General features: G+C 46.5%; 1 long non-coding RNA gene across 1 annotated transcript; it reads left to right on the top strand.

Annotated features, from left to right (window-relative positions):
• The first annotated feature begins 5,261 nt into the window (after window positions 1-5,261).
• Window positions 5,262-7,507, top strand: LOC116742733. The gene is made up of 3 exons (XR_004346553.1): window positions 5,262-6,093; window positions 6,858-6,907; window positions 7,390-7,507. It is a non-coding gene; the product is annotated as an uncharacterized LOC116742733 (long non-coding RNA).
• Window positions 7,508-26,641: the final 19,134 nt, after the last annotated feature.

Raw genomic sequence — 26,641 nt, 5'->3', positions numbered from 1 at the left:
CTATTTTCTGCCACAGATGTTAGCACTAGACCATTCTTTCCCTGCACCTACCATCCTTTTCCCTTCCCCTCACACACCGTGGGTAGGATCCTGGCGTACAGTCGCTCCGGAAATGGCCTTGCAACTGACATTAGTGGATCGGCCATGAAAACAGCTCTCAAAAATTGGCCCTGCTCCTAGATACAAAGACTAGAAAGAGGTATTCCAAGATGGTCCTCCTGGGGGTGGGACTTCAGGTTATTTTAGGTCTTTGTGTATTTTCCAAACTTCCTCCAATGAGCATATATAAGTTTTATAATATCAAGGAATTTTTAAATGATTTTTTAAAACTCTCGTCATTGGCTCAACTCTATTTCATCCATCCTTTGCCAATAAATATCTAAAGTAAAAGTCTATCTGAAGCATTAGCACAGTGGACCTGCCAAGCCACGTCTTCCTTGAAGGAACAAACTCCCCAAACAACACAGGGCAGTTACTGTCCTTCTAATACGAATTCATTTCCCAGGAATGGTTTGAGATTTTGTTTTGTTTGTTTTTTTGTTTTTTTCCTCCTGAATTTGGTGTTGTGGGGGGAGGGGCAGAGGGGCTTATAAATTTGAATATAAAAGAGCAAATCAAGTTTTCCCTCTTTTTCTTGTTGTTTTGGTTTGGGGCCTATATGGAACCAAGTCAGGCCGGAAATAGGCACAGGAAATCCACCAGCTTTTGTCCTTTTGTCAGCTTTCCAAATGCTCCTCAGCCCCTCCCACACTCAGATATGAAGCCCCAAAGGGGCATCTGACAGCAGACAAAACCACCAACCTGAAAAGAATACTCTTTGTGCCGGGGCTCTTTTCACCAGTCAAACCCCCGTTCTCTCCAGGCACAGGAAAGCAGATTTTGAACGGAAGGAGCACAGGCTTTTTTTTTTTTTTTTTTAACATTTATTTATTTATTTGGCTGCGCCGGGTCTTAGGTGAGGCATGTGGGATCTTTTAATTGTGGCATGTGGGCTCTATTTCCCGGACCAGGGATCGAACCCCGGGCTGCCTGCATTAGGAGCATGGAGCCTTAACCACTGGACCACCAGGGAAGTCCCAGGAGCTCAGGCTTTGAGTCAGCTAATCCTGATTGGAGCTACTAAAAATACCCCTCCCTTGACCTTGGCGCCTCCCCATCATTATCTAGTTTCTCTGATCTAGCCTCTCATTTAAAACTCTCCAGAGCACTACCTCTTCTCCCTAACGTCCCATATGCTCTGCATCCTCGCACAGTCTGGCTTCCGTCCTACTCCTCCCTCCAGGGATGCTACCCCCTGGATCATCAACAAGCTACTTGTCAAGTCGAAGTTCAGCCCCTTGTTTACTTTGGCCCCTTGCCTATATGCGAAACCTTCAATTATTCATTCTTTAAACTCTTATTCCTTTGGTCTCTATGAAATCACGCTCTCCTGGTTCTTCTGGGCTCTCTCTGAACATTTAAGTTCCTGTTTCTTCCTCTCCTGGCCTTTACTTCTTGTTGTCCTGAGTGCCGCCCTCTGCCCACCCATATTCTCACACACACCCCTCTCTCAGTGGTCTGATTCATTCTTAGTTTCAACCATGATTCGTATGTGGATAACTCCAGCCCAGACCTTTCCCCTCTGATTCGTATTTCCTGGAGGTGCTGGCCTTCCCGTGGCAGCTGTCACATGGGCCTGAAACCCACCATGTCCAGAGCTGAATTCATCTCTCATTAGTGCTCTTTGGTTGTAAGCAACAGGGACTGATGCTGACTAGCCTATGCATAGAAGAGAGTAGTCGGAAGGATTGCAAGGTAGTTCCTAGAGTCAAAGCAATCACTGAACAACCCAGTGTTTGGAGGCGAGAACCAGGTCACTGCATAGATTCAAGTTTCCAGGAGTGAACTTGACAAGGCCAGCTTAGGTCATGGCTCTACTTCTTGGGTCTGTTATAGCAATAACATGGGACAAGAGGTGCAACGGGTCCAGACAATAGCCATCATGCCTCTGCCTCCCAAATCTGTTTTTTCTTCTACATTCTCCATTTCAATTGGTAACCCTGACATCCATCCATCTACCACCTAGACTGGGAAGAAGGTTCTCTCTCTCTCCCTCTCATCACAAAGCCAGTCCAATCATTACATTCTGACACTACCTTTATTATTATTTTTTTTTAATTTCCATACAATGCTTACCCAGCACCTGATTTGTGTGGGATGGTGGCTTAGAAGTTATGGAACCCTGTTATCTTTTTTATTTTTTTAAATAAATTTACTTATTTATTTACTTTTGGCTGCGTTGGGTCTTTGTTGCTGCCCGTGGGCTTTCTCTAGTTGCGGCGAGCGGGGGCTACTCTTCGTTGTGGTGCGCGGGCTTCTCATTGCTGTGACTTCTCTTGTTGCGGAGCACGGGCTCTAGGCACGCGGGCTTCAGTAGTTGTGGCACATGGGCTCAGTAGTTGTGGCTTATGGGCTCTAGAGCACAGGCTCAGTAGTTGTGGCACACGGGCTTCTCATTGTGCTGGTTTCTCTTGTTGCGGAGCACAGGCTCTAGGCGTGCAGGCTTCAGTAGTTGTGGCACGTGGGCTCAGTAGTTGTGGCCTTCAGGCTCTAGAGCATAGGCTCAGTAGTTGTGGCGCACGGGCTTAGTTGCTCCACAGCATGTGGGATCTTCCCAGACCAGGGATCGAACCCATGTCCCCTTCATTGGCAGGTGTTTTTTTTTTTTTTTTGGCAGGTGTATTTTTAACCACTGCACCACCAGGGAAGTCCCTGACACTACCTTTTAAAGTAGTTCTCCAAACAGTTGCCTCCTCTCCACCACTTGGACCTCTGACCTCCCTTGGGGTCTTACTATCTCTTGCCTTGATGACAATTAAGCTTCTTGAAAAGTCTCTCTCTCTGCTCCCATTCTTGTCCACCTCAAATTTGTCTTCCACATAACAGCCAGAGTGATGTATCTAAAACCCAAAACTGACCATGTTACTCCTCTGTTTGAACTCTTTACCTGGAAGGTAAGGTATAGGATTTTCAGTCCACATTTCTTGCTATAAAATCAGATTCCGCCAGAGCCTTGCCCTTGCCTACAGCTCCCCGTCCACACTCCCTGCTCTGCAGCCTGTTTTTGTTTATGGAACCCCTTCTGTCCAAGAGACCCCTGCTCTCTCTTACTTCCAACTTGGCTATTATCAACTCTAGAACTCAGTTGAGACCTTCCCTTCCCTAAGTCTTTCCTGACATCTCACGTGAGGCTAAGAATCCCCCCGACCCCCCCAGCGCTCCCTTTATGCCCCGAACACATCACTATCACCACACATAACCAAGCGTTTGATAAATATCTGTTTGCATACCTATCTCTCCTACTACATGTAAATTCTTGAAAAGCAGGGACAGAGCAAGGCAGGTGCTCTATAAATGTTTTTTGAATGGTCCTTGACCTTGGTAAATCAGATAAACTCTCTGGGTTTCAGCTTCCTCATCGCAGAAAAAGGATGACTCTACCCTATGTTGTGGAATTAAATGAGATGATACAAATGAAATGCCTTACCCAGTACCTAGCACATAGTAAGTACTGAACTGACAGTCACTTCCCTCACCACCATTCCAACTTCTGCAACACATTTTTTTTTTTTTTTTTGGCTGTGCCGTGCAGCATGCAGGATCTTAGTTCCCCAACCAGGGATCGAACCCGTGCCCCCTGAAGTGGAAGCACGGGGCCCTAACCATTGGACCACCAGGGAATTCCCCACAATTTTAATTAAATGGGAAAAGATTTCTCAGTATCCTTTATTTAGCTGTATGTCTCCCCTACTGGAGCGCAAGCTCTGTGAGAAAATGGGGCCAGGTCTGTATTATTCATTGCTACATCTTTTGCATACGGCAGGTGCTCAATAAATATTTTTAGGATAAGTGAATAACTGCTGTATGCGCTTATTTGATTTTTCATTTTCACCTTCAATGAGCTTAATGTTCTTGTTTTCTTTTTCACATCGTATAAATCATCGACTTCTATTTATTCAGTGTGCACTGTTTTCCTACTGCAAACCAGCCAACGCCTGAGGAAGAGTGGAGTCTGGGCTCCTGGACAAGCCAGGCTGCCGGCAGTCGGCGAGGTTGCTGGCCACTCTCTCCCCTGGAGAGGCTGATGCCCGCAGAGGCACTGGGGGAGGCACTCGTCCCACTTTCACCTGCTGACCCCTACGGAGCACACAGCTCGCTCACTTACATTCACGGGCTCCTTTCATTCCCATAATAGTCCTAGGAGGGAGAAATTGTTTTACTGTGTCAGGCAGGGGCCCAGAAGGGGACAGATTAGCTCACCCAAGCTGGGGAACTGAGGAATGTTTAATAAAGGGATTTTATAAAAGTTTGAGCAGGGTTTAAGGAACCCTGCAAGGAATAGTGTAGTCCCTGGGGCTGGTGACAGCTAGAGTCCTTATCCCTCCTGAAGGGATGAGAGGAGCCGCCAGCGGCAGCCACCCGGGAGGGAGGGAGCTGGAAGAACAAACTCCCTGGCCTCACTCTTCTCCTGCCAGGGCTCCCCAGTGGCCAAAGGCAACCGCAACCACGTGGTCCAGAGGGGTGGGCCTTCAGGCCATGAGCAGGGTGAGAAAAGTCAAGAATGACTCTGGAAGAGCAAACAGGGCAAGGCCTGACAGTTCGACAGTACCAGGAGGGGGAACCCAGGCAGTCCAGCTTTTAGCTACTGGAGTTTTCCATGAGGAGCTAAGAGATGGTCATGTCTTCATGGGATGAGTGGGTACCGCCCAGATGGGGAAGGAAGACAGCCCCCTCTTTATAAACGCATACACACCCCCATGCTGCTCTGAACTGACAGGAAGCCACCTGCTGACAACTCCAGCAGCGTGGAAATGTTGCAGTGAATTTCCCCCAGCACAAGGCCCCAGCAGCAGTTAAGACCCTAGACTTGGGAATCAGACTGGCCAGGACATGAATCACCAGCTATGTGAATTTGGGCCTCATCCGTAAAATGGAAACTGTCATACTAACGGGGGTGTTGTTAGGATTACATGCAGTGTGCGATTTGCTTTGCATTCATTAAACATTAGCTAAAAACACTATCTTGGTAACAGCTATGGCTTTGCACTATCATAGTTTTTTGACCTAATTACTTACTCATTCCAACTTTCAGAATCCTTTAAGAATGGATATTTCTGTAACTGAGAAGAAGGATAATGGTACCACACAGAGATTTATAGTTTTAAACTCCTTTCCCTTAGATTATCAAATGGGATTGTTACAAAAACCCAGTGAGAAAGGCTACAGAAATATTACTCTGCCTCTTTTAAAGATGGAGAAACTGACAGCCAAAGAGTCTCAGTGGCTCGTTCAAGGTCACTGAGGCAATAAACGTGATGGCATCCCACTGAAAAGGCAACGCCCGCTATCTGGTCTCCTAAAGGCAGATGGAAGCTGCAGCTCAGAGGGGGCACCTTGTGTGTGCCCATCACTCTGTAGCCGTCTTTTGGCTGCATCATTTAACAATGTGCGTTTCCCCAAATTATAATTTTGTCCTTCGTTTGCAACAGAGAATATCAGAGCCGCTTCCTCCCGGTAAGCCTGCGAGCAGGGGAGTGGTGAGTGCCCACGGTCAGGTTGGCTGCACCCCACTCACTGCTGTTTAAGTTTCCTCAGTACAGACCACTCCTCCAGCCTCTCCTGGCAGAGAGCACTGCGTTCACTCCCCCAGCTTCACTAGTGCTTTCTCTGTGGCCCGGCAAGAAAGCAGAGCTTGCCCCCAGGCTTCACTTACTGGAGAAGCCCATCTCTGAAAGCACAAAGAGAAGCCCATCTCTGAAAGCACAGCATGCATTAGCACCCTCTCTTTCGGAGAGAGCTATTTTTGTCTTTCGTCTTCAGAGACTGTTCCAAAGTAGGGGATGCAAGAATCAGGAGGAGAACCAAAAAAACCCAAGGTCTCCAGCTCAGAAGAGAGCAAATCACTGTCATTACCTCAAAAAATTGCCGCAGCAGTGACGGAGAACAAACTGTGCTGGAGTCGAGCTGCCCTTGGGTACAGGACAACATCCAGAAAGAGACAGATCTCTTTCTGTGGGATTTCTCTCCGTACACTTCGCCACTTCGCGGAACAAGGTTCGTTGCCATGGTTACCAGCAAGTCACATGATAGCCTCGCTCCCTAGAAGTGTAGGAGAACAGCCGGCTCAGACTGTGATGGAGAGAGAAGATGCTTTCCTCCCCAGCATGTTTGCTTTTCCTGAGCAAACCTACGCAGCACTTTCCGGTTCTGACCTGCCCACTTAGGGGGTAAGGGCCAGCCGCTCTTTGGGGTACCAATTCATTGCTTTCATAATGAGAGCAGCACAAGTTTCCCTCAAGAACTTTTCCTTCTGGTTTCAGGAGCCCCTCTCCCCCACTCCAGCCCCTTCCTTCTCTGGTCCCTCTGTCCCACATGCGTGGGCGCGCGCACGTGTGTGTGTGTGTGTGCGCGCGCACACACACACACACACACACACACGAGTGCTGTACTGAACTCCTGAGCTGAGTGGAGGGTGGAGCATGCCGCCTACACCACTTGAATAAGCTCTTTTAAAATCCGAGGATGGCATGAGTCAGGGAATTTTGAAGCTGTGGTACCATCAGGGCATTGATGCCTCAAGGGGGTGAAGAGAGGGAGAATGGACTCACCCAGATCCTAAAGAGACCGGGCAGGGTCAGCTTTCCCCAGCCCAGCCTCAATGTCTTAGAATTGGGTCCACTCTGACCATGTCTGATGTGGTGAGGTGGGCGTGGGCCCACGGTTGTCGCCTTCCTGGGAAGAGAAAACCGTGGCCTCGGAGAAAGCTCTAGAATGACAAAGCTCTTTGCCTCTTCCCTTCCCCCTCTCCTTCCCTACAGAACCAGGCCAATTAGCTCAAGTTCTGGGCTGCAACAGCAAGGCTAGAGAGGTAGGTCTTTTCCCCTGACAATTATGGATTGCCTACTTCTTTGGGTTCAGATCATATCTCATCTTATCGATTCCGTCACATTTTCTGGTCTGCTTTCCCCATTGCAAAAGCAAAATCTGGATGATAGAAACAGACACAGAGTCAGCAGGCAGCAAAGGCAGGGCCAGGGAGGGACTCTGCCGCAGCTGGGCTAGGCGATTCAGAGGCCTCGCTTCAGGGTCACTGCCTCAAAGAGCAAAGTGCATTCAGAGACAGGAGGCAAACAGCCTCACAAATGCAGCTAACCCCACGGGGCACCACAGGGCCAGGGCCAAGGAGACCAGAGGGCTCTAAAATGAAGGGGGGAAGGTATGCACCCCAGGGGTATGTGAACCTCCATCCGGTGGGGTACAAGAAATATTAGAACCTCCATTTACAGTTATCTCTTCTTGTTATATGTATTTTGGTACATGTATTATAATGTATCAAATTTTATCACGTAGGATCAGATTTGACTGAGATTAAGAAAGAAGAGAAGGGGCTTCCCTGGTGGCACAGTGGTTGAGAATCCGCCTGCCAATGCAGGGGACACGGATTCGAGCCCTGGTCCGGGAAGATCCCACATGCCGCGGAGCAGCTAAGCCCGTGCGCCACAACTACTGAGCCTGCGCTCTAGATCCTGTGAGCCACAACTACTGAAGCCCACACGCCTGGAGCACGCGCTCTGCAACAAGAGAAGCCACCGCAACAAGAAGCCCACTCACTGCAGCGCTCACCGCAACTAGAGAAAGCCCGCACGCAGCAACAAAGACCCAACACAGCCAAAAATAAATAAATAAAATAAATAAATTTATAAAACAAAAAAAAAAGAAGAAAAAGAAGAGAAGAGAACAACAAAGGCTTAAACAAGAGAGAAGTTTATTTCTCTCTCATGCAAATGGAGTCTGGCGGTGGGGCACCCAGAACTGGTGAAGTGTCCTTTCTGGTTCTTCCACATCCTCAACATGTGGCTTCCACTCCGTTGTACAAGGCTGTTGCTCACGGTCAAGCCATCCTGTTCACATTCGAGGCAGCAGGAAGGAGAAAGAAGGGAAGAACTGCATGTTCCTCCCATTGAGGACACTTCCTGGAAATTGCACCTCACACTTCTGACAATTCATTGGCTAGAATTTAGTCATGTGACCACATCTAGCTGCAAAGCGTCCTGGGAAATTGTAGGATGTCACGCGCCCATTAGGAAATGCTACACTAAGGAAGCAGGGAAGGATGGACACGGGATGCCACTAGCAGTTTCTACCGTAGTAATATGTTAGTAGTAGAACAGCACATATGTATACTTACAAAGAAATAAATGTACTAGTTGGGTGCATAATCAAGATTGGGGCTTTTGGGGTGAAGTTTAAAGACCATTGCTGTGGATTATAGTACTCTAGAAGCATATAATTAATGGAAAGAAGGAATAGAGGTTTTTTCTTTTCTCAACCAAGTAAATTTGAAGCTCAATTGCCTTCGTTCAACGACTCATGAATCAGGCAGCATCCCATTTAGCAACTAGAAAGGCATCCCGAGGGATTTTTTTTTTTTTCTTTTTAACCGTCTGGCATACATTCATCCTTCTCCTGGTAAAACAGTATGGAGAGTTTTATGTAGGGACTCATCCTTCCCCCACTCTAAGCGATGCCGTTGTGAGGGAACCCTAATTAGTCTTAGCTAATCAACTCCTCTCATCCACTTGACCACTGGGATTAGTGTAGGTTACCGATTCGACTCTTAGAAAGGAGACACTGGACAGAACGTTAAGAGCACATGAAGTTGGAAGCTGCCCAAATCCTCCTGCAACCATGATGGGAGAGCTTATGTGAGACTGCAGCTAAGGAAGCCACGCTGAGAGAGGATGGGGTCCTGGTGATACCATTTAAGGTCCTGTATCAAGCTGCACCTGAACACCGCATGCACTGTGATAAGGAGCCGTTTTGGACCAGGTAGATGAGGTCAAACCCCTAGACCTGGCAGAGCATCTAGGTGGAAAGAGCCTGAGACGGAATGACTTCCTAGAGCAGAGCCTGGCTGAATGTGTACGTGAAAGAGAAGACAATTCACTTTCCACCTTGGATAAGTGACTGTCTTTTTAAGTCTTTGTTTTAGCAGCCAGCCCACAGCCTAACTAGTACACATGTGTTATTTCATTTCGTTTATTTTTAACGATCTCATTTAATTACCCAAGGTGGCAGAGCAAGGGGGCGCAGAGCAAGGATCTGAACCCAAGACTGCCTGACTCGGGATCCCACACTGTCACTCACCACTTCAGCACTCTGCTCACGCGTCCCCGGGGCTAAGTCTCTTTCCTACATGCTGAGTGGAGTCACGGCACTTTACACTGTGCCCTCGTTGCATCTTCGCACTTAAGTGCTCTGGGGCCAGAGGCTGTATTCTTCCCCCTTGCACTGCCCGGGTCTGGATGGGGCTTGGCCCTCTGTAAATGTTGACCAAATAAATGAATAATAAATGGTCTTGCTGAGCCTCAGAATATCTAGCAGGCTATTGGAGGATCAAATGAGATCATGTTTGAGAAGATGTTTTGAAAACTACAAGCCAATGTATACACTTGGGTTATAGTCAGCTCTCTCGTTAGGAAATTCTCTATATTTAGGGCAGGAATATGGCTGTTTCCATGCTGTACTGCTGGTACTTTCCCCTGAGAAACAGTGCTCCCTGTCATGTCACTCTTAGGGTTGGAGGACACCGAGAGGCCACTCAGACCTACCTCCTGGTGCCCTCCCACCCCTACCCCTGGCAGGATTCCCCACCGTGACATTTCCACTGAAAGGTCAGTTGGTCAGTAGCCCTTCTAACAACTGGGCACTGTGATCAAAATGTGACTCAACAGTGCAGGACAGGAGACAGGCTCCATGCTGTCCCCAGATGTACCATGAGTTCTCCACAGTTCAGAGTCCTCTTTCAAGGTCAGGTTCAAAGTCACCTGCTCTGCAGAAGTCTTCAGAGTCCAGCAGGGGCACCGAGGTCCCTTTCTTTCCTGCTGTGTCATTTTGTACTTTATTCTAAACCATATCACATCATACTTTTATTTGTGCTTTTTTATAAACCCCACTTAATCACTCCTCCAAGCTACCACCTCCACCCCTCATAGGTGAGATTTTTCAAGGACAGAGACTCTATCTTACTCTTTTGATTCTTATCACCTACCTCAGTGCCTGGCACTTGTTGATAAACTTAATAAATGCTTGTTGAAAGGATGAGTGAGTAAATGCATGGGCAGAGGGGCTAAAGCTTTGTCTCTGTCATTAGACAAACTCATGTCCAAATCCCATTGATTGACTGTACTCATTCATTTACGCATGTACTCATTCATTCAGTCAAATTTTTATTGAGTATTTAATATATTCCAGACACCCTGCTAGACACTAGCATTGGAGAATCAGGAGGACAGAGTCCCTACCCTCACAAGTTTATATCTGAATAGTAGAGACAAAATAAAGAAGCACATCAGTAAGTAAACAAGCTATCTACAGATTCTAATATGTCCTGTGAATGAAACGAACAGGGGGCGTGTGACAGAGGACGTGAGGTTGGCAGTGGGCAACCGTAGATGATGGAGAGGGGGCAGGGAAAGCCTCACTGGGAACCTTTGATCTGAGTCCTGAAGAATGAGTCCTTTAAAGAACAGGAGGAAAAACAGGGGATAGCCACAACCAGAAAAAAATTGCTTCTTTCTCTAAGGCTTAGTTTCCTCATCTGTAAATTGAAATAATCAGAGCACCCACTTCATGATTTTTTGTGAAGCTTAAATGCATTGAAACACTTAGCATAGTGCAGGGCACCTAGAAAGCACTCAATACATCTTAGCTCTTATTATGGGGTAATGCTATCGAAAGGAAATGAGGGTGCAGTCCAGTGGTCCTCTGTAATTGCCACTTCCTTTCCAAGTTCTAAGCCATCTGTTAAACAACAAGTTAAGAATGTGCCTGGGAGGGAATTCCTGGTCTTCTAGTGGTTAGGACTCCACGTTTCCACTGCAGGGGGCACCGGTTCGATCCCTGGTTGGGAAACTAAGATCCCACAAGCTGCGCAGTGTGGCCAAAAAAGAAGAAAGAAAAGAATGTGCCTGGGGCACCAACCTTAATCTCTCTGACCTACGATCTCTAGAATCTCTTTAACATGAGTGTAAATACCTTATAAGTTTGATAGAGGGAACAAATCAAATAATGTATGTAGAAGCCCTGTGCAAAGGTACTTATTTCTATTGTCATATCTTCAGAGTTTCTCCATAGTTTCTGGACATCTCATGTTATAGCAGCAAGCACACCACTGAGTTTGCCAGCCAAGAACCTTCTTAAAACAAGGCCCCTGAAACTGAACATGGAACTTCCAGCAAGCTCTGGCAGAGCAGGGAGAGCACCCACAATCCCAACACGGCCTTACAACCAGGTAACAAGTTAGTAGCAGAAGCAAGAGTAGAACCCAAGTCTACTGCCCCCAGACCAACCAGATACACCCTCAGCATCCTGTGATCCAGCAGGTGAGAAGAAGTTTGCCATGTTACTCCAGAACAAAAGGCCCCTGTGTTTTCTTCTTCTGTTTTTCTTTTCTTTCTTTTTTTTTTTTTCTTTAATTGAAGTATAGTTGATTTACAATATCATGTTAGTTTCAGGTGTACTTTTGAAGGAGTTGCAAGACACTTAACAAGGCTAGTCTTCTCTGCTGGTCAGATGGGAAGATCTTGCATTTATAACAGGAACAAAGAGAAAGATTCTAACCATCTCAGAGACAAAAGTCTTTCTGCAGTTCGAAGTCCTCTGAACCTGTGGTTTCTCTGATGTGTGTGTTTGTGTACACACATACGTGTGCATGCAAGAGAGGAGAAATAGCACTGACTCCATACTTCAAGCCACTGACTCTTGCAGATAGGATTATTTTATGTATTCTTATTTTCAAGTCTGGCCTTAAATGGCAACATAAGCAGAAAGATGCCAAGGAGAGTGGTGGAACAAGGGCTTAATTACAGGGACCTTCGTACAACTAACATGCCAATAATTTGCCTAGCTGAGTGATTCAGCAGTAATCCTGCCAGGTTCCCAAAGAAAACCCATATCTGGGATGATGTAATGTCTCTCCACCCCAATACAGCCGTCTCTCTACACCCACCATCACAAGTTTACTGTCTCCTCTGGAGAGCCACAATTCCATCTGTGGAATTTTCAGTTGCCATCTGCACGGTGACAAATACGTGTTTTATTATTTAAATGGTATTACAATGTACGACGCTGCTAGTCTAGCCCTCATGCTTAAAATTTCAATAGAAAAATTAAGACAAAAAATCCTAGCCTCTGGTGAGTTATATATTGGCAAATCATGTCTGCAGAATGCCTCCAGTATCTCAAATTAGATATTTGATCTATGTAGCCCATGAATATTTATACTTTGAGGCAAAGTGATTGATTTAATTTATCACTGGAAAATGAGGTGACTATCTAGACTCGCTACATGGTAAGCCTTGCAGAGAATATGAAGAGAAAGGGACCCTAGTCCTACCCCTGTCCGATGTACCTTGTGCGGGGCTGGTAGATACTTTTGTTTGCCTACCTCAGATTCATTAGTCTTCCCCATATTTCTGATCAGACAAATACTCAGGGAAGGTGCTCTTATCCTCATGTAAACTAATTTTGGTTTTCCTTGCCACACTTGACTAAGCATATCATTCATTTTATTTCAATTTATTTTGAAGAGAAATGGAAGGAGATCTACTAGGGGCTTGGGGAGAGTTCTGGGAAAAAAATTTTTCTGATAAAAAGAGAGCCGAAGAATAAGCTCCTTTTTTTTCTGCCGTTGGATGTTGTTGTGATACAAGGAACCCCTGCAGCCATCTTGCAAACATGAGGGTAGTTAGCTGGAAGGATTACAGAGATGACAAAAATCTGGGTCCTTGATGTTGATAAGTTACTGATAAACTAACCTAGAGCTGCCCCTACCTCCAGACTTCTCATTATAGAAAATAATAAATCCTTTGTTATTTAAACCGTTTGGATGGAGGCTTTCTGTACATAGAAGCTGAAAACATCACTAAGTAAGGCAGTGATTTTCAAGCTTTTTGACCATAAACCAAAGTGAGAAATATGTTTACATGTGATGCACTCTAAAATCTTCTGTTTGACTCTATTTCATTTTCTAAAATTCAAGTCATGACTCACTGAAGTGATTTCAAAACTCACTGGTGGTTCCTGACCCACATTTTGGAGAACATTAAAGTCATAGGGTACATAAGCTACTGTGATATAATGAAAAGCATAATGTGGTAAGTGTCATAAAAGACAAACAAAGTGCTGTCATGGGAGAGAATGATCACTTTGAGTTTGGGGAAACAGGGAAGCTTTCATGGAAGAGCTGGACCTTGAAAAAATAGCTACATTTTCAGCAAGAGAAGGGAGTTTAAGGAATGACCAGAGGAAAGGCAAGATGGTGGGAAGTCAGATAAATGCCAAAACCTGTAGGTAAACCTGGGCAGATGTTGACGTGTGTGGTTTAGAGAGTAGTGAGAAGTGAGGTCTGACTTGGGTTAGGTCACGTGCAGCCTTGATGGCAGGCAGATGGGAGGCCACATGAAGGCCTTCGGGAAGGGCTGGGTGTGAGGAAGTCTAAATAGGTGGCAGTTGCAAGTTGGGTTGAGTCTGAGTCATATCAGAAGCTCAAACTGGAACTTGAGGCAAATGAGAAGGGCCTCTGCTCTAGGAGCTCAGCTTCTGCTCCATCACATCTTTCTGCCTACAGTCACTGCAAACCCATTTTACGCAGGGGCGTCCTCTATCTGTGAGCTGCTTTTTAGCGGTGACCAAAGAGTGAACTGGTCTTTCTAAAAATTCTGCCCGGCAGCCCCCAATGTAAACCAACAGTGCTGATGTGGTGTTTCTGCTCAGTGAAACCAACAGAGTAGGCAAGAGTGGTCAACCTGCAATTTCAGAAGGGCCAGCAACCCCCAACTTCTCATTGTTCCTCTTGCACCCACCTGCCTGCCTTCTGATGAGTTAACACGTTGTTAGATCCAGCCCTAAAAGGTGGGCTGAGCCTTGCTACTTGCCACCTCTAATGAAAAAAAAAAAATTCAGTGGAGGAGGATTTGGAATTGCTGGTTAAATTGGGTGTCTGTGCTATCCGTGGATTTTCATCACCTATGTCATTCCTCCCCTACTATCTCCCTGAAAACCAAGACCTGACCCTCATGATGGAAATTAATCAAAAAACTAATCTGTGATTTCTCTTTTATTATACCTGTAGACATGAGGGATTGGCAAATCAGAGTAGACTTTTACTGGGAACCCGAATACTGGAGCATAGAACCAGATTTTGATCAATCTTAAATGGGGTCAAGTTTACCCTTACCCTCGTCCCTCAAATTAGTGATAGTTTCTTAATATGTAAGACCGAACGATCAAATTTCTGGAGCACTGTTTCTGTCCTGACAGTTGATACTCTTCGTGGTTTGGGCAGAGGCCCCTACATTTCCGCACCCACCACCCCGCCGGCTCCATATGGAAAATTATAACCAATAGTCTGCCCTTTGGGAGCACAAAGAAAGTTAATTCCTTGGTTTAAGGTGGGGGACATTGTTGTGATGGAAGCACCAGCTAGCTACATTTGACCCCAAAGCATATGAAATCAAGCCATACGACTGCATGGTTACAGCAGTTCTGCCTTGGTGTCTTCAAGTGGTTTATTTGGGCTTTTCTTTGTAGAAAGTGAATGAGTGAAACCTTACCAGCCTAACTGACAGCAAATGTTCTTCCCCTAGGATTTCTTTGACAATAACAGCTCAGAATCAACTCCCCTAGAACCATCTGCTGTTGATTTTCTAACCACACCTCCTAAGGCCTCCTCAGGGTCCAAAGTCTACTGTTCTTGCAGATGTTTTAATTAGCTGGTATTTCCTTTTTATATTTTTATTTCCTTCATGGACTTTTATTCAAAAACTCTTTCTAATAATTTACTTTAATAACATTTTCCCTAATTTTAAAAGTAACATAAGCCCATTTGTATATAGAAAAGCATAAAGAAAAAAGTATCACGCCTGTAAGAGGTAATTGCTGAGCTCCATCCTGTCCACTTTGATGACAGTGATGCCTGTCTCAAGCACTCAAACAGTGGCTCTCATCCTGTTGGAGCCAGCACCCTCTTTTTATAACAAGTATTTTTATAACTTCACCTTTATTACACTGAAATGGATTTTATAGATAATATGTACACATCTTTTTAAAAAATTCAATAATCATATTACAAAGTGTTATTGACTGAATGTTTGTATCCCCCCAAAATTTGTATGTTGAAATTCTAACCTCCAAAGTGACGGTATTAGGAGGTGGAAGCCTTTGGGAGTTGTTTAGGTCCTAAGGGTGGAGCCCTCATGGATAGGATTAGTGTCCTTATAACAGAGACCCCCAGGGAGCTCTCTTTCCCTCTACACCAAGCGAAGATACAAAGAGAAAATGGCCATCCACCCTCATAAGAATCTGATCATTCTGGCACCCTGATCTTGGATTTCCAGCCTCTAGGATTGTGAGAAATAAATTTCTCTTGTTGATAAGCCAACTGCCTGAACTGACTAAAGCACAAAGTAGAATTAAAAGGAAAATAATTTACAGTAAAAGAGCGAGTCTGTCAACTGTGCAAATGCTCAGCAGGACTACCCTAGAAGAAATGAATAACAATGTTGTAGGTGCTGGATACCCAGAATCCCTGTGAATGCGTCAGCTAGCAGTGCAGGCCCATACAGGTCTGTTGTAGTGGAGATGCAGACTCCATGAGTGGTGCTGACATTGCTAATGTGATTTTCCAAAATGGGGAACAAAGTCTTAGAAAAGTTCTAAATAAAACAAAGCTCAGTGTTCCCTTGATGTGTGCAGTAATTGCTTGCCTGGAAAATACAGTGCATTTAAAAAATGCTTTGGTTTTACAGATAAAAAGAGTTAGGTTTAGCTCCAATATTTTGAACAGTTTCTTCACCTTTGTGAATGTTCAAAATTCATGAAGGTCACAAGAATGGGTGTTCCATGCATTGTGGGTCGTTAACCATCTCCTGTCTTTACATCTCTAGCTACTAATTCAAGGCCACTAATAGCCTTGAATCATTGAAACAATAGACAACGCCCTCCTCCACATTTGTCCAATGTCCCAGTTGAGAAGGACAGATCCAGGTGAACCCCGGTGCTCCCATACCCTGTCCTGTGATGAAACACCAGGGGAATGCTACTGACGGCCTTTGGCTCAAGGTGTTTCTACCCGATAATAAGAAACACAAGGTGTGTAAACGGTACCTTTCTCTGCCTGCGGTTGTTCTATGACGATATGAGGCCTGGGGACCGCTATCATCTCGCTGTCATCCAGAGAGCCAGCCCAAGGAAGAGGCCAATGCGGGGCGCAGGCAGAGGAGAACGGTGGGAAGAAGTGGGGTACCCGCTGACTTAAAATGAGCCACTGAATGAGCCAACCTCAGAACTGGCCCCCTTCCTTTCCTGTTGATGGGTTAAATAATTGCACAAGCCGCTGGGGTTGGGGTTTTCTGTTTTACAGACAAAAGTTTCTTCCTGATAAAAGCACTCATATTCTCACTGGAGACCCCCTTTCGGAGCTTCCTGCAGAGAAATGGCCTCCTTTCTTGGTTCTACCTTGAGATGAGGTGGTTAAGGAAGTGTCTAGGTTCCCACTCCAGCTTCGCTTTTACAAGCTGTGTAAATATTGGCAAGTCCCTTCATCTTTCGATGTCTCATTTCCTCATCTGTAAAATGGGAACAATAATAGTTCCCACAACAACAACACCCAGGGACGCTGTAATGATTAAGCTAAATGAGTTAGTATAAGGAAAGCACTTGGAACAGTACCTAGCCCATCACTCGTGCTGAATCAGTGGTAGCTAGGATTACAGAGTCTCTTTCAGCTTTTCGGTTAGATTTCTTTTGGCCGCAAATGACAGAAATGCCATTCAAACTAAATTAAGCAAGACAAGGAAAGTCACTGGCGGCTGAGGGCACCGAGGTGGGTTACGAGATCAGAAAGAACTGCCGGGATCAAGGCATTGGGGATCGGATGCGGTCCTTCTAGACAAAGAGTTCATATCCTTGACCGCCCGTAAGAGTCATCCACAGGGCTTTTTAGAGTCCCAAGGCCCAGGCTGCATCCCTGACCAATCAAATAAAAATTCCAGTTTTTAAAGCTCCCCAGGCAAGTCCAACATGCAGCCCCAGCTGAGAACTCCTGCCTAGATCTCAGTCCATCGGCCTCTGGTCTTTGCTGTTCTCTGTTTGTTTCATTCTATAGAAATCTATTCCACGGCTTCCACGTCTGTCCTCCCATAACAATCTCAACAGAAAAAGAAAAATTTTAAATAACAAAGTTCTTTCTCCCCGCATCCACATAGCAATGGATCTGTCCTGCTTGGGTCTCCTTATCCTTTTTATTCCGATCACTGTTGCTAAGGGCTGGGGTACAAACCCACCCCTGTGGTCAGGAATCTTGATTGACAACTTACCAGAAACACTTGGCCTGGAGGCAGAGCAAGTACCTCAAAGATCTAAAAGGACTGCGCAGGAAAAGTCTGTACACATCATCTAATTAAATAAGACTAGTTACACTTCATCTTTTTTTTTTCTTGGTGTAATTTATTGTCAGCGTGATTTGCTTCAGCCATTTTTTCGTAACCAATGAGATTTAGGCTTGATGGGGTCTTGTCTTGAAGTCTTTTAACCACCGCAAGTGAGGAGATTATTGCTTGGCTGGGACGTTGCCTGGTCTGTCCCTTGGTCTGCCTCCCGGCTGCCTGGATGGATTTGCCGTTCTTCATTCCCTGGAGCCGCTTATTCACTGATTCCTTGTCACACCCACAGATGACTGATCTCGTAAGTTTCCTTTTTGATTTCACTCTGGGATCATTTTCTGACAATACTGTCCCTCTTGCTACTGACTACACAGTATTTCAATTCAAACTGAAACCCAAGTTTCCATTTCCTCGAAATTTTGAACTTTCATCTCCTTTTCTTTTTCTTTTTTTTATAAATTTATTTATGTATTTTTGGCTGCGTTGGGTCTTTGTTGCCGCTCGCGGGCTTTCTCTAGTTGTGGTGAGCGGGGGCCACTCTTCATTTGCGGTGCACGGGCTTCTCATTGCGGTGGCTTCTCTTGTTGAGGAGCACGGGCTCTAGACGCGCGGGCTTCAGTAGTTCTGGCACGTGGGCTCAGAGGTTGTGGCTCGCGGGCTCTAGAGCGCAGGCTCAGTAGTTGCGGCGCACGGGCTTCGTTGCTCCGTGGCATGTGGGAGCTTCCCGGACCAGGGCTCGAACCTGTGTCCTCTGCATTGGCAGGCAGATTCTTACTCCCTGTGCCACCAGGGAAGTCCCTCTCATCTCCTTTACTTGCTTATCTTCAGGTTGGAGGAGCTCTTTTAGGAATGCATTTTTTTTTTTTTAAACCAAAAGATGACTGGAATTACACATGGTATTAAAATCCTAGAGTATGTTCATCCACATGTGGTGAATAGCACTCACCAGATTCCCTTTTTTAAACTGGACACTATCAAGAACAATAAAACACATTCCCAACCTTCCAGAAAGTAAAGAATTTTTAAGCCAGCTGGAGCAAAGTGTATTTGAGGAGACAAACCACAGTCAATACCTGTGTGTAATTAACGGAATAAGCAGCATGATCAAAGAGCTGCTCCCCTGCGTAGCTGCACCCCCAAGGATCTCATTCTCTGGGGTTTATTTCTGGGGCTCTGTCACGGCATGTTTTCTGAATTCAGCTTACTTTAGGTTTCACAAGTTTCTGGTGACACACTGAGCAGCTAATTTCGATCTCAGACTTTCCCAACCCACTGAAGCCATTGCGGCAACATGACAGATGAATGATGGGGGGAAACGGCTGCAAGGTGGATGCTGAGGGAGGGATGGACAGAGGGCACTTGTCATTGCGTGTGCTGCCTCTGGGGGGTTTTATTAGAAAGGAAGTCTCCATCTCTTGGTTATTAAGTAGATGCCTTACGGGCCTCTTCCTGTTTTGCTCACACTTTGCATGGTTTCAGTTGAAGTGAAAAGGGCCCCCAAAGGGGCTTTGCTCCACCACTAGATGGAGGAATACCTTCTCCCGTGCAGCCCTGGAGACAAGGGCCAGGAAGAGGATCTACTGCCACCCAACCCAACCTTTGTCAGCCCCCCTCGTCCCTCCCCCACGCCGAGCAGGAAGCCACCTGCCGCAGCAACGGGCACTGCTGAGGTCACCCTCACCGTGTGCTTTACATTTTGAGATCTGATTCCTGCGTGAAGCCGCAGCATCCTCTTTGGTGTTCTTTGAAAGTTCTGTGTTTTTCCAGCTGTTCCACAAACCTTCGTTGGCCAGGGCGGCCTTGCACATAGCTTTCCAAAATTACTGTCAGCATTCTTTCCACCCACAGGATCCGCAATGACCCTCCACCTTTGTGAATGCAAATCCTTCCCCCTTCTTACTGAGTTTGTCTCACTTCCTCCTCCCAAAAAAAGCTGCCTGCGTCACTCTGGCCCGTGAGCGGCGCTGGAAACGGGTCACCAGGCACAGCCAGGAATAGTTTCCTCTATTCTTGAATTTCATATAAATAGAATCACACAGTGTGTCCTTTTTGTGTGTGGCTTCTTTTGGTCAGCGCTTCATCTAGGAGATTCATCCTAGACGAAGGATGTTAAGCCCTTCTTATTCCCTTGTATGACCACAGTTCGTCAGTTCCCTTATTGATGGACATTCAGGTTACTTCCAGTTCTGACTATTGTGAATCAGGCAGCTGTGAACATTCTTGTAACAAGGCGTTTTCTGGAAGTATGTACTCATTTCTCTGGTGTATATACTGCGCGGTCGAAGCACTGGTCCTTGTAAGTGTATCCTTAGCTTTACTAGAAATGGCCAGTTTTTCCACATGGTTGCTTTAATATATGTTTAATCATCACAACAGTCTTAAGTGTTCATCAGTCAGTTTGCAGTTGAGCACCTACTATGTGCTAAGCACTGATCTGGGTGCTGGGATACAGCAGTGAATAGGCAGACAAGGTCCCTGTCGTTGAGACACATTCTCGTGGCGGGGGACAGGCAATAAAACCTAAATAAACAGAGAAGATCATTTCAGATGCTGACACTGGCTATGTAGAATAGAGTGTGTAATGGGATGGAGCTCTATGGAGGAGGGGGGTGCTGCTTTGCACAGAGCTCCTGGGAGGTGTCTTTTCTTTTTAGCAGCATGTGAATTTGTTTATTTATTTATTTTATTTTTTAAAAAAATTTTTACTTCCCCTCCGGCCTCCTGGGATCTCACCTTGGTGAACCAGTTAATGAGCCAAGATGGAATTTGGCCACCAGGATTATCGAAGTAATACATGAGAACTAGAGAGGAAAAAAAAGGACAATTCAGAAGGAGGAAAAAATACAGCAACAAACCCTGCAAACATTCCAGGTTTATATTCAGGCCCAGAAATTAAGGAGGGAGGTAACACAGAATTCAAGTGTACAGCATGTGAGTTTAATGAAGGTGTTTTCATTTTTTTTAATTAATTAATTAATTTATTTATTTTTGGCTGCATTGGGTCTTCGTTGCTGCACGCGGGCTTTCTCTAGTTGCGGCGAGCTGGGGCTACTCTTCATTGCTGCACGCGGGCTTCACATGGCAGTGGCTTCTCTTGTTGCGGAGCACGGGCTCTAGGTGCGTGGGCTCCAGTAGTTGTGGCACCTGGGCTCAGTAGTTGTGGCGCACGGGCTTAGTTGCTCCGCGGCATGTGGGATCTTCCCGGACCAGGGCTCGAACCCGTGTCCCCTGCATTGGCAGGCGGATTCTTAACCACTGCGCCACCAGGGAAGCCCTCCGGGAGGTGTCTTTGAGAAGCTGAATCTGAGTCACCATCTGAAAGATGGGGAGGACGTGGCCACGTAGGGCATGGGGAAGAGTGTGAGAAGCAGAGGGACGGCAAATGCAGCTGCCCTGGGGCAGGAAAAAGCGTGGTGGGTTTGGGGAGAGACGGGGTCTGTGAGGCCGACACACATTCATTCATTCAACAGGGAAATATAGACTGAGCTTCTGCTATTCTAGGTTCTGGGGATCCAGCAGGGGACAAAAGAGATGACCAACCTGCTGTCACAGAACAAGAAGGAAAGAGCAGGTGAGAGGATTTGGAGGAGGAACCAGAGGCAGGTTAAGTAGGATCGTGTGTAGACCATAGAAAGGAGCTTGGATTTTATCCTGGAGCAGTGGGAAAACACAGAAGGGGTTTAAGCAGAGATGTGAAAATGATCTGATTTACGGGGATGGAGCAAGGATGCAGTAAGGGAGACTCATTAGAAGGCCAGGTAGTGATCTGGGCTGGAGACTCTGGGTTGGGACTATAGCTGTGGCCGTGGAAACAGTGAACATGACCAGCATTCAGGAGATATTCTGGAGCTTGAGCCAATAGGACTTAGTGGAAGATTGGTTACGGGGTGAGCAGCATGAAGAATGCAATTCAGATTCCAGGGCCTTAGCCTTAGCAGCTGGGTGGGTGGAGGGTACCATGCCCTGAGGTCAGGAGGACGGGGGCGAGGAAAGAATTCGGTGAGGGAAAGCACGTTCCATTTTGCTATGTTTGAGATGCAAAGGAACCTTCAAGTGCGAATGTTCAAGAGGCAGGAGTTCTAGGGAGAGAGCCAGCCCGAAGATCTGACCTTGAGAATCACCGGCAGGTAGACGGCTTTTAAAGCTCCCAGACTGGATGGGATGACCTAGAAGGAGTCTTGGAATAGACTGAGAAATTCCATGTGCCGTTGTACAGATGACGAGAGTGAGGCTCGGAGAAGCTGAGCCGAGCAAATTGCCCGAGGTCACACGGTAGGACAGTCCGTCTTACTTCAGGGTCTGCCTCCTTCACGCTTCACATGAATGCCTTAAGACTTCTCAGCTCTGCCGCTTAGATGCCACATGACCTCAGGTGAGTTACTTAACTCCTTGGTGCCTCAATTTCCTCCACGATAAAGTAGGGATTACAATAGTTAAACACCCTGCATAGGGCGGTGTGTGTATGAACTAGATGAGTATAATTAAAGCGCTTGGGGGCTTCCCTGGTGGCGCAGTGGTTGGGAGTCTGCCTGCCGATGCGGGGGACGCGGGTTCGTGCCCCGGTCTGGGAGGATCCCGCGTGCCGCGGAGCGGCTGGGCCCGTGAGCCATGGCCGCTGAGCCTGCGCGTCCGGAGCCTGTCCTCCGCAACGGGAGAGGCCGCAGCAGTGAGAGGCCCGCGTAACGCATAAAAAAAAAAAAAAAAAAAAAAAAAAAAAAAAAAAGCGCTTGGAACAGTGCTTGGCATACTGTGGTGTTAGCTGTGAGTCACCCTGGCTCTGAAGAGGCTAAGTCTGTCTCAGGAAGGAGCTCTTTGACACTTGTTCCGATAACCAATCCCGGGGCGTGGAGGAACCCCAAATATCCCCCTCGAGTAGGTGGACTTGGCACTTTGGGATCAGGTCGGTAACTGGGTAAGAACAGGACTGCAGGCAGAGGGCACCGTAGCCCAGACTAGGAGCAAAGCCAGCCCGGGATGGCTTTAACCCCGGAAGCGTACACAGGAGCCCTGCCTAATGCCTTCTATTCTGCTCTTGTTGGCATTTACTGTTTAACCGTGCATGGTATCATAAGAAATATATTTGGTCCTTGTCCCCAGTTCCTGGTACAAAGATCTTAAAACCCTTGGAATTTCCTGAGCCACAGGAGTGTCTTCTGTTATCGTAAGGAGCCCCTTTGGAGTACAACAGAGTTCATGCGGATGAGGTGCCTTAGACTGGGACCCTGTGTAGCCTCGGGATGGGGCTGGTCACCAGAAAGACCAAGAGGTTAGAAGGTTGGAATCCAGCCCCACCCACTGACCTCTGGGGAGGAGAAGTGGAGGTGGCGGCTGCAGATTAGGCTCTATAAAAACTCCTGGACAATATTTTTGATGAGCTTCTGGGTTGGTGAATACATCCAAGTGCTGGGAGGATGGCGCACCCCACCTCCATGGGGTCAGAAGCCCCTGTGCTCCGGACCCTTCCAGACCTCACCCTATATACCTCTTCATCTGGCTGTTTATCTGTATCCTTTATAATAAACTTTGAAGCATTAGTAAATGTTTCTCTGAGTTCTGTGAGCTGCTCTACCAAATTACTCAAATCCAAGGACGGGGTTGTGGGAACCTCTGACTTACAGCCATTTGGTCAGGAGCACAGGTGACAACCTGCATTTATAATTGGCGTCTGAAGTGGGGGCTGGTCTTGTGGGACTGAGCCCTTAACCTGTGCGATCTGATGCGATCTCCAGAGTTGAGGTGAATTGTAGGACACCAGTCAGTGTCCGCTGAGAACTGGAGAACTGGTTGATAGCGTTGGAAAACACACACCAGACCATGACGCAGAATCCCTTCAGTTAGCTCCTAGGCGATGAAAGCTGAATCTAAAGGCAAGAAAAGGGGAAAATCTAGTAAATGTTGAAGGTAACATACGCACATGGGGCACACAGGGTCCCTTGTCCCCTATTTTGGTAATGGCATCCCCTCCGTTCTTTGGAGTCACTGCCCCTATCCCCACCCCGTGCCATTCACAGACCCATGCCCATGTCCTTAGTGTTTGCCCAACTAAGTGGATGCATGAGCTGGGCTGCACCAATCAGAAACTTCCCTTTGCTTTTACAGATATTGGGAGAAGACCCTTTCTTTCCACCGGGGTTGCTAACCTGTGGTGCCATAAGAAAGGGACTGTTAGTATCCATACCTCCCTTTACCCATCAGCCCTGGGGAGAATAAAGCCAAAGGAGAGAGCTCAGTAGGTAAATACGAGAGCTCTGGTGGCTTTGTTCTGCCTGAGCCCACCCCTCCTGCCCGGCTCAGTCATAGCTGTCAATACATCCCCTCTGTTTGCTCAGGCTAGTCGGGGTTGGGGTCTCTCACAGCCTTACAGGATTAACTGGTTCATGGTAAGTTTGACTTGGGTAGCGCAAATTTTCACGGCCTTAGCTGAGATTCTCCTGAAAGCAAGTCAGTGTTATCACTCAGTTTCATGAATGATGAACCCAGCAGGTTAAGAGTTCCAGCCCAAGAGCTCACGGCATTTTAATGACTGACCACCAGAGCTTATGTAGTCTATTTTTATTTCATCACCCTCCATATAGACGGACCAATCTGCCCATGTGGGCTCTGAAATCCTCGGGGACCCCCTAAAAGAAAGGAGCTCCAAGCTCATGCGGTCAGAATGTTTGGAGACAAGGGGACACTAAATTGGGCAGTGCTTTGCTTGGGGACCTGGGATGTCTCTAGACAAGGAGACTGGGGCAAAGGAGTCAAGTGACTCTGAATTGAAATCACACTGGAATGGATCAAAGTGACCCTTTGGTCTTGAGTTTCTCTAATTCTGGCCCCAGTAAACGGGTCTGGTTGAATCAGGAGTTCCTGAAAGTTTTAGTGGATTTCTGGAATCTCATAGATTCCAATCTTCATAGAGAGAGTAAATCACTAGGTGATATTTGCTTCATTCATATGTGTGTGCGTGTGTGTGTGTGTGTGTGTGTATGTGTACATGTGTAGGGATGTATATGTACGTATATATACACCCCGGCTCCAGACTCACACACTTCTCCAGAAAAGAATTAGAAAGATGCTGAAAAGCCCCGCCCCCCTCAAATTCCTTAAAACTTCCTTGGGAATCATCTCCTGGACTTGGCCTCCTTTCCTCCTGTGACATTTTTCATCTCAAAGCTCTAAATTCTTTTCACAGCAGCTAAGTAGGTGAAAGCCCTTCAAGAACAGACTTCTATTGTCTTGCCTTCTTTTGGGAAGTGAGATGGGAAGGTGACTTGAGGAGCTGGGGAGGGGAGGACATTTTCCCAGCACCTCAAATCGGGCAGGCCCAGGTTGAAACAGCTCCAGAAAATGCAGCACTTGAAAATGTAGCCAGGCGATTGGAGACCCAGGAGGCCCAGAACGAGAAGCAAATGTGGGTGTGCGGTGTTATTCTTGTCTTCGCTAGGCCAATCACTCCTCCTCCCTGTGCTTGCTGCCTGGAGCAGATCTTTTTTAAAGGGTAACTCTCTCCTTGCTGAACCGGAGCTTTCGCAGGCTCATGGAATTCCTGTGTGCAAAGGAGGGAATTGGGAGAGAGGACCAAGTGCCGTCTGGCCACCTCGCTACCAGAGCAGGCTCAGGTTGTGTGAGAGTGTGTGCTGCGTGGGTGTGGGCGTCCCTCTCCCCATCACTGTTGTGCTGGTGACACAACCAGCCTCTTAGAAGATGCTAATGAGATTCTTGTTAGAGCTACAGAATCAGCTGTGGCAGATGGTAGAAGGTTAGGTTTTAATTTCTCTTGTTCCACTGTTCTTTTTCTCTAAAAATGTGCTAACCAACGCGCCGCTTTCTTGTGCTTTATTTCGACAAAGCCACGAATTGATTTTTTAAATCCATTCCATCCAACCTTCCTCTCTAATCATAAACTCAGTGAGCAATATCTTCCTAGAAACAAAAGCAAATCACTACCCAGCATCTTCTCTCTGCCCCTCCCACGCAGTCTGTATTTCTTTACACAGAAGAAATCTTAACACGTTTTCTCTGAACCTACAGAGCTAGTATACACCAATGTCACGAGTGCCCCTGTTAATGTATAATTCATTTTCTTCTTGGCTGGGGCAAGGTTATCGTGTTTTGGTTAACGTGTAGTCCCTCTATAGACAGGTGTAAAAGCAAAAAATATTATCCGAGCCAATAAAGAGAACAGCTAACATTTATTGAATACTTTCAATAGCCAGGTACCACGCTAAGCAATGTATGGACATTATTTTATTTAATCCTCACAGTGATCCTATATGTAGGTAATATCATTATACCCACGTCACAGATGAGAAGACTGAGACTTGGAGAAAGAAATTTGTCCAAGATCAGATGGCTAGGAAGAGGCAGAACTGGAATTCAAAGCCAGGGACTCCCAGTCCAAAATCAATGCTTCGAGATGGTGTGTTCTTTTGTTTTCCTTGATGAATTTCGGTTGCATTAGTACGGTAGTCTCTAGGATTCAAAGGTGTTTTTCTTGATTTCAAACCCTTGAATGGGGCCCAGATAGCAGAAGGCTTATTTATGGTGAGAGGCTCTGACACCAGCTATGGCAGCATCAGCTCGCCTTCAAAGATGGAAGACAGAGCCGTCATTTTTCAAATGAAGAAATTAGACTCCAGAGGGTATGGTGCTTCAGCTACCTATTGCTGTGTAACAAACCAGCCTAAAACGTAGTGGCTTAACCCACAAAAGCATTTTCTTGCTCCTGATTCTGTGGGCCAGGACTCTGGGCAGAGCTCAGCAGTGCTGTCTCAGGACTGTTCCATGTGGTGTCAGCCAGGCTGGTGGGAGCACGGCCTCTCTCACACAGTTGGGGCCTCGAGGTTGGCAGCTGGCTTTCTGACCAGCAGGACAGCCTGGACTTGACATTGTGGCTCAGGATGGCAAGAAAACAAACGACCTCAGCCCAGTACTGGAACAGCGCCCGCTCTGTCTCCTTCTATTGGTCCAAGCCAGTCTTAAGGCCCCTGATTCAAGGGGAGGGGAACGTTAGTACTGTATTAATTTAATTTCCAAGTGTTGATAATTGGTTGTATAAACTTTGAAGAAACTGGATAAAGGATATATGGAAATTCTTTGTAATTTTTTGCCTCTTTTGTACATCTGAATTTATTTCAAAATTAAAACTTAAACAAATTTTAAAAAAAAAGGGG

This window comes from Phocoena sinus, chromosome 17 (assembly GCF_008692025.1).
Source record: "Phocoena sinus isolate mPhoSin1 chromosome 17, mPhoSin1.pri, whole genome shotgun sequence".
NCBI lineage: Eukaryota > Metazoa > Chordata > Mammalia > Artiodactyla > Phocoenidae > Phocoena > Phocoena sinus.
This window is presented reverse-complemented; position numbering and strand designations above follow the sequence as displayed.